Source organism: Rattus norvegicus, chromosome X, assembly GCF_021556685.1.
Source record: "Rattus norvegicus strain SHRSP/BbbUtx chromosome X, alternate assembly SHRSP_T2T, whole genome shotgun sequence".
Taxonomy (NCBI): Eukaryota; Metazoa; Chordata; class Mammalia; order Rodentia; family Muridae; genus Rattus; species Rattus norvegicus.
In genome coordinates this window covers 68636499-68649412 of record NC_141554.1, presented here as the reverse complement: position 1 = coordinate 68649412, position 12914 = coordinate 68636499, and the positions used below count along the sequence as shown (strand labels likewise).

The following is a 12914-nucleotide window of genomic DNA, read 5'->3' as shown; positions in this document are numbered from 1 at the left end:
AAAGATAAAAAAAAACAGTAAATGGCAAAAAAAATGGGGTACAGAGCTAAACAGAGAAATCTCAGCTGAGGAATATCAAATGGCTGAGAAGTTCCTAAAGAAATGTTTAACATCCTTAGTCATCAGGGAAATGCAAATCAAAACAACCCTGAGATTCTACCTCACACCAGTCAGAATGGCCAAGATCAAAACCACAGACCAGAACAGATGCTGGTGAGGATTTGGAAAAAGAGGAACATTACTCTTCCATTGTTGGTGGGATTGCAAGCTGGTACAACCCCTCTGGAAATCAGTCTGGAGGTTCCTCAGAATATTGGACATTTTACTACCTGAGGACTCAGCTATACAACCCCTGGGCATATACTGAAATGATGCTCCAACATATAACAATGACACATGCTCCACTAAGTTCATAGCAACCTTATTTATAATAACCAGAAGCTGCAAAGAACTCAGATGTCCTTCAACAGAGGAATGGATACAGAAAATGTGATACATCTACACAATGGAATACTACTCTGCTATCAAAAACAATGATCAAGCCAGGAAACTGTGTTGCTTCGTGGCCTCTACTTCAGTTCCTGCCTCCAGGATACTTTTCTGAGTTCCTGTCTTTGCTTTCATCAGATATGTAAGCCAAATAAATGCTTTTTTTTTTTATTAAAAAAAAGAAGAAGCTGGTAGAAAAGAAAATGTGAGACCTTCCATTCAACAATGGGGAGGCAAAATTCCACAATAACACATAGACTGATTTCCTCCAAGAGAAATCCAGAAACCAGCTAATAGGTTCCTGAATCTCAGGCAAGCGTAAATGCAGCCCTACTAAAGTCAAGGTGAAAGGCTGTTGTACTTACTCGCCATGATTTCTCTGTCCAGCTCAGCACAGTATAATCAGAAGAAAACTCAATTGTTGGCTTCTTCCTGGAGAGGGAAAAAATAAAAGACTAAACATATGTTGAACATATGGACTTACAGGGATGGGGGTGGGTCTGTGTATGTGGAACTAAGTTACACCTTCCCTGAGTCTAAGCACTGGTATTAAAGGGTGCCAGGTGGAGGGGCTATTGAAAATAACAAATATTTAGGCTAAACCCCCCAACCTACCACCCCCGCAAAGTATAGAACAACAAAGAAAAAACTTTCCAACTCTAAAATTCTCCTTGGAAAGGAAAAGAGTTGGAACATATGTCTCAATGCTGTCTTTTCAGAGAGCTACCCAAGGTAGAGGCTCAAATACCACCACTCTAAGAATACCACTCTAAGAACACTCTAAGAACCAGAATGCTCAAAGGCAACTGAGAATAAAATGGATTTCTATGACTTGCTGCTGCTCCATTTGAAATCTAGTAGAACAGAGTTTAATACAACTTAGTAACTTATATTTTAAGGGGAAGGGAAGAACAGAGCAGGGTGACTGTTCAAATTTTATTTTTTAGGCTACCTCCCATAGTAATGATTTCTGTTTCACCAGTAAACTCACATTGTTTCAATACATTGTTAATTAAAATAGAATTATATCACTTTCCTCCTTCCTGTTCCTCCCATCAGCTCCTCCCAGGTATTCTCCTCTAACACTTCTCAGGACCCTTACTCTCACAGTGACAGTCTTTTTTCTTTGATTATTATTGTTACATACATTCATATGTATATATGTACAAATATATAAATACAACATGCCATGTCCCAGTTTTGTTTTCTGTGTGTGTATGGTTTCAGGGATAACACTTTAGTATGTGTCTACCAACACTGTCATTATTCTGCTTGTTTAAGCAGTCATTTCTAGAAAAGACTTTTTTTCTAGAAATAAGAAAAAATAGTCTGTTCTTAGAGTTTTTTCTGCCCCTCTTCATTGAAGTTCCCTGAGCCATAAAAGCAGGAGCAGAGATGTAGGTGACCTAATAGGGTTAGGGTGCCCACAATCCAATGATATCCTCATTGTGACCAGTTATCTTCTGCAATGGTTTCCATTTGCTGAAAAACTTCTTGATGGGGGTGGTAGCTGTACTTATATGTGGTATAAGGATACAATCAATAATGTACTAAGGAATGCTGCTCTAGCAAGGTGGTGTAGTAGATTCTTTTCTAAGGTCCATGGCTTCACTATCCCTGAGAAGATAGATTTCCAGTACAAAGTAAGATTTCCCTCCTGATGGATGAGCCTTGAATCCAACTAGACAGCTGTTTGTTACCACCAACATGTGTGCCATATGTTATGGATATCCTGGCATGCTGGCCATTGTCGTGATTCATACATATTGCAGCAGGGTAAGTACTAATTTCTTCCCCTCAGTTGGTGGTTTGTATAGTATTTTCTGTTACCATGGAAGATACAATACAAGAAGGAAGCTTTCAGGTTAGAACGAGCTCAACCCATCCAAGCCCTGTGTCCTAAGTTCAGCAATGCATCAAGAATCAACCAAAGGCAATATAAATGGTTTATATAGTTTTGGGAGTCAATTAGTCTACCCTGCCCAACTATGCAAAAGGATCTTTCTCATGCCTAGTACCAGAGATATTTGTTGTTGTGGTTAGTCTATGGTTCTAGTGGGGAACACTGACAGCTTAATAGCATAATTCCCCTATCTATCTATCTATCTATCTATCTATCTATCTATCTATCTATCTATCTATCTATCTATATTTCTATCTATATTTCTATCTATATTTCTATCTATGCATATATATGTATGTATACATGTGTGTGTAGATAGAAATACTGGCTTCATTTTTCTGTGCAATTGAATAGTAGTACATTGTGTATATATGTAGAATATTTTCAATATCCATTTCCAGGAATAAATATGAATATATATGAGTATAATTTGAGATTAAGAAATAGAGCACTGCCCATGGGATATGTTCTTCTAGCTGAGCTGCCTTGTCTGGCCTCAGTAGGAGAGAAAGCACCTTGCAGAGACTTGAAGTGCAAGGGTCAGAGTGATAGCCAGGGAGCCCCACTCACTCAGAGGAAAAGGGAGGGGGAGAGGGGAGGAAGGAGGGGGAAGGATCATGGGAGGGGGTCACCGGGAGGGGGCAGGATGTAAAATGAATAAGAAAAAATTAAATTAAAAAAAAACCTTTAAAAAAAAACCCAGGTCTTCCTGGTTGCTGCCGCTGCAGAGAGCCCCTGGGCAGCACCCCACGAGCGAACCTGAGCCTCGGGACCACTGGTAAGACCAAATTTTCTGCTGCAAGAAAGCTGCCTGGTGAGCTTGGGACACACGGAAGCAGAATTTCTCTAGGACCAGGCACGTTCTGTGTTTACCGGAAGTCCCACACCCGCGGATCCCGGCCCGCAGCAGCTCTCTGCTCCCAGACCCGGTGAGAGAGAGACCCAACCGCCTGGTCAGGTGGGCACTCCTGAGGCTGCAGAGCGGAAGAGACCACCAACACTGCTCACCCCTGCCCACATCCCTGGCCCAAGAGGAAACTGTATAAGGCCTCTGGGCTCCCGTGTGAGAGGGCCCAGGAGCGGCAGGACCCCTGCCAGAGACACCGCCGGACCCTGAAGGAAACAGACCGGATAAACAGTTCTCTGCACCCAAATCCCGTGGGAGGGAGAGCTAAACCTTCAGAGAGGCAGACAAGCCTGGGAAACCAGAAGAGACTGCTCCCTGCACACACATCTCGGACGCCAGAGGAAAAAACCAAAGACCATCTGGAACCCTGGTGCACTGAAGCTCCCGGAAGGGGCGGCACAGGTCTTCCTGGTTGCTGCCGCTACAGAGAGCCCCTGGGCAGCACCCCACGAGCGAACCTGAGCCTCGGGACCACAGGTAAGACCAAATTTTTTGCTGCAAGAAAGCTGCCTGGTGAACTCAAGACACAGGCCCACAGGAACAGCTGAAGACCTGTAGAGAGGAAAAACTACACGCCCGAAAGCAGAACACTCTGTCTCCATAACTGACTGAAAGAGAGGAAAACAGGTCTACAGCACTCCTGACACACAGGCTTATAGGACAGTCTAGCCACTGTCTGAAATAGCAGAACAAAGTAACACTAGAGATAATCTGATGGTGAGAGGCAAGCGCAGGAACCCAAGCAAAAGAAACCAAGACTACATGCCATCATCGGAGCCCAATTCTCCCACCAAAACAAACATGGAATATCCAAACACACCAGAAAAGCAAGATCTAGTTTCAAAATCATATTTGATCATGATGCTGGAGGACTTCAAGAAAGACATGAACACACTTAGGGAAGCACAGGAAAACATTAATAAACAAGTAAAAGCCTACAGAGAGGAATCGCAAAAATCCCTGAAAGAATTCCAGGAAAACACAATCAAACAGTTGAAGGAATTAAAAAAGGAAATAGAAGCAATCAAGAAAGAACACATGGAAACAACCCTGGATATAGAAAACCAAAAGAAGAGACAAGGAGCTGTAGATACAAGCTTCACCAACAGAATACAAGAGATGGAAGAGAGAATCTCAGGAGCAGAAGATTCCATAGAAATCATTGACTCAACTGTCAAAGATAATGTAAAGCGGAAAAAGCTACTGGTCCAAAACATACAGGAAATCCAGGACTCAATGAGAAGATCAAACCTAAGGATAATAGGTATAGAAGAGAGTGAGGACTACCAGCTCAAAGGACCAGTAAATATCTTCAACAAAATCATAGAAGAAAACTTCCCTAACCTAAAAAAAGAGATACCCATAGACATACAAGAAGCCTACAGAACTCCAAACAGATTGGACCAGAAAAGAAACACCTCCCGTCACATAATTGTCAAAACACCAAACGCACAAAATAAAGAAAGAATATTAAAAGCAGTAAGGGAAAAAGGTCAAGTAACATATAAAGGGAGACCTATCAGAATCACACCAGACTTCTCGCCAGAAACTATGAAGGCCAGAAGATCCTGGACTGATGTTATACAGACCCTAAGAGAACACAAATGCCAGCCCAGGTTACTGTATCCAGCAAAACTCTCAATTAACATTGATGGAGAAACCAAGATATTCCATGACAAAACCAAATTTACACAATATCTTTCTACAAATCCAGCACTACAAAGGATAATAAATGGTAAAGCCCAACATAAGGAGGCAAGCTATACCCTAGAAGAAGCAAGAAACTAATCGTCTTGGCAACAAAACAAAGAGAATGAAAGCACACAAACATAACCTCACATCCAAATATGAATATAACGGGAAGCAATAATCACTATTCCTTAATATCTCTCAATATCAATGGCCTCAACTCCCCAATAAAAAGACATAGATTAACATACTGGATACGCAACGAGGACCCTGCATTCTGCTGCCTACAGGAAACACACCTCAGAGACAAAGACAGACACTACCTCAGAGTGAAAGGCTGGAAAACAACTTTCCAAGCAAATGGTCAGAAGAAGCAAGCTGGAGTAGCCATTCTAATATCAAATAAAATCAATTTCCAACTAAAAGTCATCAAAAAAGATAAGGAAGGACACTTCATATTCATCAAAGGAAAAATCCACCAAGATGAACTCTCAATCCTAAATATCTATGCCCCAAATACAAGGGCACCTACATACGTAAAAGAAACCTTACTAAAGCTCAAAACACACATTGCACCTCACACAATAATAGTGGGAGATTTCAACACCCCACTCTCATCAATGGACAGATCATGGAAACAGAAATTAAACAGTGATGTCGACAGACTAAGAGAAGTCATGAGCCAAATGGACTTAACGGATATTTATAGAACATTCTATCCTAAAGCAAAAGGATATACCTTCTTCTCAGCTCCTCATGGTACTTTCTCCAAAATTGACCATATAATTGGTCAAAAAACGGGCCTCAACAGGTACAGAAAGATAGAAATAATCCCATGCGTGCTATCGGACCACCACGGCCTAAAACTGGTCTTCAATAACAATAAGGGAAGAATGCCCACATATACGTGGAAATTGAACAATGCTCTACTCAATGATAACCTGGTCAAGGAAGAAATAAAGAAAGAAATTAAAAACTTTTTAGAATTTAATGAAAATGAAGATACAACATACTCAAACTTATGGGACACAATGAAAGCTGTGCTAAGAGGAAAACTCATAGCGCTGAGTGCCTGCAGAAAGAAACAGGAAAGAGCATATGTCAGCAGCTTGACAGCACACCTAAAAGCTCTAGAACAAAAAGAAGCAAATACACCCAGGAGGAGTAGAAGGCAGGAAATAATCAAACTCAGAGCTGAAATCAACCAAGTAGAAACAAAAAGGACCATAGAAAGAATCAACAGAACCAAAAGTTGGTTCTTTGAGAAAATCAACAAGATAGATAAACCCTTAGCCAGACTAACGAGAGGACACAGAGAGTGTGTCCAAATTAACAAAATCAGAAATGAAAAGGGAGACATAACTATAGATTCGGAGGAAATTCAAAAAATCATCAGATCTTACTATAAAAACCTATATTCAACAAAATTTGAAAATCTTCAGGAAATGGACAATTTCCTAGACAGATACCAGGTATCGAGGTTAAATCAGGAACAGATAAACCAGTTAAACAACCCCATAACTCCTAAGGAAATAGAAGCAGTCATTAAAGGTCTCCCAACCAAAAAGAGCCCAGGTCCAGACGGGTTTAGTGCAGAATTCTATCAAACCTTCATAGAAGACCTCATACCAATATTATCCAAACTATTCCACAAAATTGAAACAGATGGAGCCCTACCGAATTCCTTCTACGAAGCCACAATTACTCTTATACCTAAACCACACAAAGACACAACAAAGAAAGAGAACTTCAGACCAATTTCCCTTATGAATATCGACGCAAAAATACTCAATAAAATTCTGGCAAACCGAATTCAAGAGCACATCAAAACAATCATCCACCATGATCAAGTAGGCTTCATCCCAGGCATGCAGGGATGGTTTAATATACGGAAAACCATCAACGTGATCCATTATATAAACAAACTGAAAGAACAGAACCACATGATCATTTCATTAGATGCTGAGAAAGCATTTGACAAAATTCAACACCCCTTCATGATAAAAGTCCTGGAAAGAATAGGAATTCAAGGCCCACACCTAAACATAGTAAAAGCCATATACAGCAAACCAGTTGCTAACATTAAACTAAATGGAGAGAAACTTGAAGCAATCCCACTAAAATCAGGTACTAGACAAGGCTGCCCACTCTCTCCCTACTTATTCAATATAGTTCTTGAAGTTCTAGCCAGAGCAATCAGACAACAAAAGGAGATCAAAGGGATACAGATCGGAAAAGAAGAGGTCAAAATATCACTATTTGCAGATGACATGATAGTATATTTAAGTGATCCCAAAAGTTCCACCAGAGAACTACTAAAGCTGATAAACAACTTCAGCAAAGTGGCTGGGTATAAAATTAACTCAAATAAATCAGTTGCCTTCCTCTATACAAAAGAGAAACAAGCCGAGAAAGAAATTAGGGAAACGACACCCTTCATAATAGACCCAAATAATATAAAGTACCTCGGAGTGACTTTAACCAAGCAAGTAAAAGATCTGTACAATAAGAACTTCAAGACACTGAGGAAAGAAATTGAAGAAGACCTCAGAAGATGGAAAGATCTCCCATGCTCATGGATTGGCAGGATTAATATAGTAAAAATGGCCATTTTACCAAAAGCAATCTACAGATTCAATGCAATCCCCATCAAAATACCAATCCAATTCTTCAAAGAGTTAGACAGAACAATTTGCAAATTCATCTGGAATAACAAAAAACCCAGGATAGCTAAAGCTATCCTCAACAATAAGAGGACTTCAGGGGGAATCACTATCCCTGAACTCAAGCAGTATTACAGAGCAATAGTGATAAAAACTGCATGGTATTGGTACAGAGACAGACAGATAGACCAATGGAATAGAATCGAAGACCCAGAAATGAACCCACACACCTATGGTCACTTGATTTTTGACAAAGGAGCCAAAACCATCCAATGGAAAAAAGATAGCATTTTCAGCAAATGGTGCTGGTTCAACTGGAGGGCAACATGTAGAAGAATGCAGATCGATCCATGCTTATCACCCTGTACAAAGCTTAAGTCCAAGTGGATCAAGGACCTCCACATCAAACCAGACACACTCAAACTAATAGAAGAAAAACTAGGGAAGCATCTGGAACACATGGGCACTGGAAAAAATTTCCTGAACAAAACACCAATGGCTCATGCTCTAAGATCAAGAATCGACAAATGGGATCTCATAAAACTGCAAAGCTTCTGTAAGGGAAAGGACACTGTGGTTAGGACAAAACGGCAACCAACAGATTGGGAAAAGATCTTTACCAATCCTACAACAGATAGAGGCCTTATATCCAAAATATACAAAGAACTCAAGAAGTTAGACCGCAGGGAAACAAATAACCCTATTAAAAAATGGGGTTCAGAGCTAAACAAAGAATTCACAGCTGAGGAATGCCGAATGGCTGAGAAACACCTAAAGAAATGTTCAACATCTTTAGTCATAAGGGAAATGCAAATCAAAACAACCCTGAGATTTCACCTCACACCAGTGCGATTGGCTAAGATCAAAAACTCAGGTGACAGCAGATGCTGGCGAGGATGTGGAGAAAGAGGAACACTCCTCCATTGCTGGTGGGATTGCAGACTGGTAAAACCATTCTGGAAATCAGTCTGGAGGTTCCTCAGAAAATTGGACATTGAACTGCCTGAGGATCCAGCTATACCTCTCTTGGGCATATACCAAAAAGATGCCTCAACATATAAAAGAGACACGTGCTCCACTATGTTCATCGCAGCCTTATTTATAATAGCCAGAAAATGGAAAGAACCCAGATGCCCTTCAACAGAGGAATGGATACAGAAAATGTGGTACATCTACACAATGGAATATTACTCAGCTATCAAAACAACGAGTTTATGAAATTCGTAGGCAAATGGTTGGAACTGGAAAATATCATCCTGAGTGAGCTAACCCAATCACAGAAAGACATACATGGTAATGCACTCATTGATAAGTGGCTATTAGCCCAAATGCTTGAATTACCCTAGATCCCTAGAACAAACGAAACTCAAGACGGATGATCAAAATGTGAATGCTTCACTCCTTCTTTAAATGAGGAAAAAGAATACCCTTGGCAGGGAAGGGAGAGGCAAAGATTAAAACAGAGACTGAAGGAACACCCATTCAGAGCCTGCCCCACATGTGGCCCATACATATACAGCCACCCAATTAGACAAGATGGATGAAGCAAAGAAGTGCAGACCGACAGGAGCCGGATGTAGATCGCTCCTGAGAGACACAGCCAGAATACAGCAAATATAGAGGCGAATGCCAGCAGCAAACCACTGAACTGAGAATAGGTCCCCTATTGAAGGAATCAGAGAAAGAACTGGAAGAGCTTGAAGGGGCTCGAGACCCCAAAAGTACAACAATGCCAAGCAACCAGAGCTTCCAGGGACTAAGCCACTGCCTAAAGACTATACATGGACTGACCCTGGACTCTGACCCCATAGGTAGCAATGAATATCCTAGTAAGAGCACCAGTGGAAGGGGAAGCCCTGGGTCCTGCTAAGACTGAACCCCCAGTGAACTAGTCTATGGGGGGAGGGCGGCAATGGGGGGAGGGTTGGGAGGGGAACACCCATAAGGAAGGGGAGGGGGGAGGGTTATGTTTGCCCGGAAACCGGGAAAGGGAACAACACTCGAAATGTATATAAGAAATACTCAAGTTAATAAAAAAAAAAAAAAAAAAAAAAACCCAGCAGCATCAAAAGTGCAATACCACAGAGAGACACCAGAGAGAGCAAATCATTGTAAAAAGCAGGTGGGAAATGAGTAAATATTTGGATGAGGATCCCACATACCCAACCCAAAAGTCTGAGAATCATAGCAGCTTTATTCGTAATAGCTAGAAAATGGAAACAAACTAGATGCCCCTCAATTGAAGAATGGGCAAAGAAAATGTCTACACAATGAAATATTATTCAGCTATTAAAAACAAAGATATCATGAATTTTGGAGGCAAATGGATGGGGCTTGAGAATATCATCCTGAGTGAGGTCACCCAGAGCTAAAAGGACATTCATGGTATGTACTTACTAATAAGTTGATATTAGCCATAAAATCCAGATACCGTGATATATTCCACAGACCCAAAGAAGCTAAACAAGAAGGAAGGCCCAAGTGAGGATGCTTGAATTTTACTTAAAAGAGGGAATAAAATAGTCACAGGACGGAGATAGAGGGAGGGAACTGGGAGGGAGAGGGGATGGGGATGGGAATAGGGGAGGGGGTGAGTTCAGGATCTAATGAGAGGAGGGATAGGAGAGATGGCCAGATGGCCATGAGAATGAATGGAAATCTGCAACTGGACAGGGGGAGGAGGTAGGGGGGCATCACCAGGACATGACAGAGACCTTGGATAAGGGAGGCACCCAAGAATCAGTGGGGGTGACCTTAGCTGTGACTCACAGCATTGAGAATATGGAACCTGAAGAAGCCACCTCCTGTAGCCAGAAAGGAACCACAGTAGAGTAATAAGGACACCAACCCACTCACAAAACTTTTGACTCAAAATTTATTCAGTCTATAAGAAATGCAGGGATGGGGGATGGAGCAGAGACTGAGGAAATGGTCAACCAATAACTGGTCCTACTTGAGACCCATCCCATTAATTAAACACCAATCCCTGACACTATTAATAATACACTATACTTGCAGACAGAAGTTTAGCATGGCTGTCCTCTGAGGACTCAGATAGATGCAGACACCCACAGCCAAACAGTGGATGGAACTTGGAGACTCTTATGGAAAAGTTGGGAGAGGGACTTAGGACTCCTAAGGGGATAGGAACACCACAGGAAGACCAGCAGAGTCAACCATCCTGGACTCTTGGGGTTCTCAGAGGCTGAACCACTAGCCAAAGAGCATACATGGGCTGGACCTAGACCTGGACCTAGGCCTCCCTATTGATATGTAGCAGATATACAGCTTGGTTTTCATGTGGGTCCCTAACAACTGGAACAGGATCTATCCCAAAAACCTGTCTATGGGATATGTTCTTCTATCTGGGCTGCCTTATCTGGCCTCAGGAGTAGATGAGGGGCCTAGCGTCTCTGAGACTTGATGTGCCAGGGTAGGGGAGATAACCAGGGGGACCCTACCTACTCAGAGGAAAAGGGGAGAGGGAATGGGGCGAGGATTGTGGGAGATTGACATGGATGGGGCACTGAGTGGGATGTAAAGTGAATAAGTAAAAAAATTAATTAAAATTTACTGTTAAAAAAAAAAACCCAGCAGTTTCAAAAGTACAATACCACAAAGAGACACCAGAGGGAGCAAAACATTGTAAAAACCAGGGGAAAATTAGCAAATCTTCCACATACCCAATCCAAAAGTCTAAGAGGCCCCCCAGAAGCCTTTATAATCTCTAACCTCTGGATAACTTGTGAAAGTCTTCTTCCCACCAGTAAAAAAGTCAATCAGTAAAAATGTATAGAAGAAAATACCTTCTCAAACAGGGAGGTATGAAATGAAACAAAAACATATGACCCATACTACACACACACCACCACCACCACCACCACCACCACCACCACCACCACCACCACCACATCATGAAATTTTCCACCAAGTTGATGTAACTAGAAAAAAGTCATCCTGAGTGAGGTAACCTAGGCCCAGAAACATAAATATGGTATGCATCAGCTTATATGTGGCTATAGGCCATTAAATAAATGTTAACCAAACTATAATCCATAGACCTAGAGAGATTAAGGGGACTATAGAGTAGGGGACTAGGGAAAACACATGGATCTCCCTAGGAGGAGGATGTAGAATAGATATTATGGGTGGACTAGGGCTTGGGGTGGGATCAGGTGGGAGGGGGATGGGAAACAGGATTGAGGGAGGAATGCCGTGAGATAAAGCTAGAATTGAGGGGCTTTTGAGGAGTGGTGTGGAAACTTCCTAAAACATATGAAGATCTTAATGCAGTCTCCAAATGACGAAGGAGACAAAGCTCTAATGAGCCATCCAGCCCCAAGCTCCCAGTACTGGACTGGGTTACATCCACTTGAGTTGTTGGCCAAAGAGGTCCCATGTAAATCCCCCAAAAACCCAGGCTGTTGCCAAGAAAATTAACTCTAAAAATTGATCAAGTGCTGAAGACAACACCTATACAACTCGTTGAACATGGAAAGGTTGAGCTAGGGCCTACATAAAATCTGCATTCCTACATTCTAGTGTCTTTGGTGTGCTGAGGTACTCTGAAGGTTACCAAAGAGAAACATAAATACCAACCCAGCTATAAAACCTTAGATCTATAACACTGTCCTGCCTGCAAAATATGCTAGGACAATGGTAGCTATGGGAGTAACCAATCAATGTCTGGTTTGACTTAAGGCCCACTCTACTAGACATAGCCAATACCTGACTATGGTGATTTGAGTATGTTTGGCCCAAGGGGTGGCACTATTGGAGGTGTTGCCTTATTGGAGTTAAGTGTGGCCTTGTTGGAGTAGGTGTATCACTGCAGCCATGGTCCTAGCTGCCTGGAATTCAGTCTTCTCCTAGCAGCCTTCAGATGAAGGTGTAGATCTCTCAGCTCCTCCTGCATCATGCCTGCCTGAATGCTACCATGCTCCCACCTTGATGATAAAGAACTGAGCCTCTGAACCTATAAGCCAGCCCCAAATAAATGTTGTTCTTGTAAGAGTTGCCTTGGTCATGGTGTCTGTTCACAGCAGTAAAACCCTAAGACAATGTTTTTATGGGAATCCCGAGTGTGTGAATAAGCATGTCATCGATTCATGTATGTTTTCTTGAGGTTCTTTTCTTTTGTTGGTTTACCTTGTCCAATTTCGATGTGATAGTTTTTGTTTTATCTTATTATAGTTTATTTTTTATGTTTTGTTGTTATCTCTTAAAAGTCTTTCCTTGTCTAGTGAGATACAAAAAGGGAATG

General features: G+C 41.7%; 1 protein-coding gene across 4 annotated transcripts in view; it reads right to left on the bottom strand.

Annotated features, from left to right (window-relative positions):
* The window catches only part of Zc3h12b (zinc finger CCCH-type containing 12B), a 231932-nt gene that overhangs the window by 196008 nt on the left and 23010 nt on the right, over positions 1-12914 (bottom strand). For all 4 annotated transcript variants that reach the window (NM_001432875.1, NM_001432876.1, NM_001432877.1 and 1 more), the window contains 1 exon segment: positions 855-921. The gene's annotated coding sequence lies outside the window, so the exon portion shown is untranslated.